Raw genomic sequence first — 2614 nt, forward strand, 5'->3', positions numbered from 1 at the left:
ACCAAATCTCAGTGATGCAAATCTTTTCATTGTCTTATATAACTTTGAATACCACTGTGCGTGGAGAGGTTGTTATCCAAGGTAAAAGCAGTAAGTGGTAGAGTCAAAATTCAAAATCTGGCAGTTTGGCTTCTGAATTCAGACATTAGTCAGATAAAGGAGAGCTAACTGGAGAGTTGTTTTGTTTAAAACACACACAACAAAAAACAAAACAAGTGCTCGCTTTGGCAGCACATACACTAAAATTGGAATGATACAGAGAAGATTAGCATAGCCCCTGCGCAAGGATGACACGCAAATTTGTGAAGTGTTCCATATTTTAAAAACAGAAAAGAAAAAAAAAAAACACCCACAAATCTTAAAGGGTGTTATATTTCCTGCTAATGAAAAGCCATTGGAGCCTTTTGGGACTTGATTAGCTCAGATTTATGTGTCAAGATGATCCTGAGCCAGTGAACAGAAGGGCTCGAAGGGGTCTGAGTGGGAAGGTATACTACAACGGGAAGAAATAGATTGTTTCGACAAAATCCAGTGACCTTTGGATATGAATGATAAGGAAGAGATAAGAGTTACAAGTAATTCCCCCTCTTTCTGTCCTGGGCAACTGGGAGAATGGCACCACTACCTAAGATAGGGAATGGATGAGAGGATTTGAAGTAACGGTGGCATTTAGGTGAAGATGTCTTAGGCATGAGCTCAGAACACTCTGCAGGAAATGACCATTGAAGCTTCAGGAAAGCAAAAGAACGGAAATTTAGAGCAATTGGAACTCACATGGCTGGTAGTAATGCAAAACGAAACAACCACTTTGGAAAACAGTCTGGTAGTTTCTTGTAAGTTAAATATACACCTGCTATCGGATCCAGTTATTCTACTCCTAGGTATTTATCCAAAAGACAAAAACTTATAATCACACAAAAACCTGTATGCAACCCAAATACCTTTCCAATATCCTTCAATGGGTGAGTGAATAAACAAACTCAGGTACAATTATACAATGGAATTCTACTCAGCAACAAAGAAAAATAAACTATTGATGAACAATATGAATAAATTTCAGATACATTGTACTAACTGGAAGAAGCCAGGCTCAAAAGGTTACATACCAGAGCGTTCCCTTCCTTTTGGATGGCATTCTAGAAAAGGCAAAGCTATGAAGTCAGAAAGCAAGTAGTGGTTATCCCAGGTTAAGGATGGGAGTGGGGGGCTGTGGGAATGAATATAAAGGGGCAGCATGAAGAAATTTAGGAGAGTAAAAGAACTGTTCTGTATCCTGATTTTGATTGACAAATAGTATATTTGTGATATCTCACAAAACTGTGCATCAAAAAAGGAACATTTTATTGTACATAAATTTTAAAACTACATTTAAAAAAATATATTTTATTGATTCTCCACACAGAGGAAGGGAGAAGGATAGATAGAAACATCAATGGGAGAGAAACATTGATCAGCTGCCTCCTGCACACCCCCTCCTGGGGATGTGCCCGCAACCAAGGTACATGTCCCTGACCGGAATCGAACCTGGGACCTCTCAGTCCACAGGCTGACACTCTATCCACTGAGCCAAACCAGTTAGGGCTTAAAAGTACATTTAAGAAAAGAATCACAATTTGCTATGCATGTTAAAAATTTACCAAATATTTCCAAAGACATATTAGAAATATAAGTCAGCACCTGAATTTCAGTAGTGTGTGGACAAAAAAACATTACAGAGAGGTTATATATGTTTGGAACTGCAGACAACTGTAAACAATAGGGAAATATAAATCTTTGCTAACAAAAATGCAAAACAATCTTATTAAACTTGTTAAAATTATGTGAAATAATAAAACTATACTGAGTACATTAATAAAATTATGGCACAGTGCTGAGACAACATATGGGAACCACTGACCTGGAGGGAGTAAACTGTATGTGCTACAATTCAATGGTCGGCAAACTCATTAAACAGAGCCAAATATCAACAGTACAATTGAAATTTCTTTTGAGAGCCAAATTTTTTAAACTAAACTATTAGGTAGGTACATTGTTATTAACTTAACTGGGGTACTCCTAAACTGGCCTTTGCTAAAAACTCAAGGGGCCAAAGAGCCGCATGTGAGCCACAGTTTGCCGACCACTGACCTAGGGAGTAAACTGTATGTGCTACAATTCAATGAAAAAAATAATAATAGTTTTCTACATTAACATAAAAATAGAACAAAATTGAACAGTTAAAAATAATACATATCCTAGGCAATTGTTTTTAATTTTTAAAAATATATCTTTATTGATTTCAGAGAGGAAGGGGGAGAGAGAGAGAGATGGAAACATCAATGATAGAATAATTTTTTATTCAGTTTTTTTATTTCAAGAAAAATGATTTTATTTTATTTTTAAAAATATATATATTTTATTGATTTTTTACAGAGAGGAAGGGAGAGGGATAGAGAGCTAGAAACATCAATGAGAGAGAAACATGGATCAGCTGCTTCCTGCACACCCTCTACTGGGGATGTGCCCGAAACCAAGGTACATGCCCTTGACTGGAATCGAACCCTGGACCCTTCAGTCCACAGGCCGAAGCTCTATCCACTGAGCCAAACCAGTCAGGGCAAGAAAAATGATTTTA

General features: G+C 37.0%; 1 non-coding gene across 1 annotated transcript; it reads left to right on the forward strand.

Moving 5' to 3' along the window:
* Window positions 1-215: 215 nt before the first annotated feature.
* On the forward strand, window positions 216-322 carry LOC129151544 (U6 spliceosomal RNA). The gene has a single exon (XR_008558200.1). It is a non-coding gene; the product is annotated as a U6 spliceosomal RNA (small nuclear RNA).
* The last annotated feature ends 2292 nt before the right edge of the window (window positions 323-2614 follow it).

The sequence above is a fragment of the Eptesicus fuscus genome, chromosome 14, assembly GCF_027574615.1.
Source record: "Eptesicus fuscus isolate TK198812 chromosome 14, DD_ASM_mEF_20220401, whole genome shotgun sequence".
NCBI classification, from domain to species: Eukaryota; Metazoa; Chordata; class Mammalia; order Chiroptera; family Vespertilionidae; genus Eptesicus; species Eptesicus fuscus.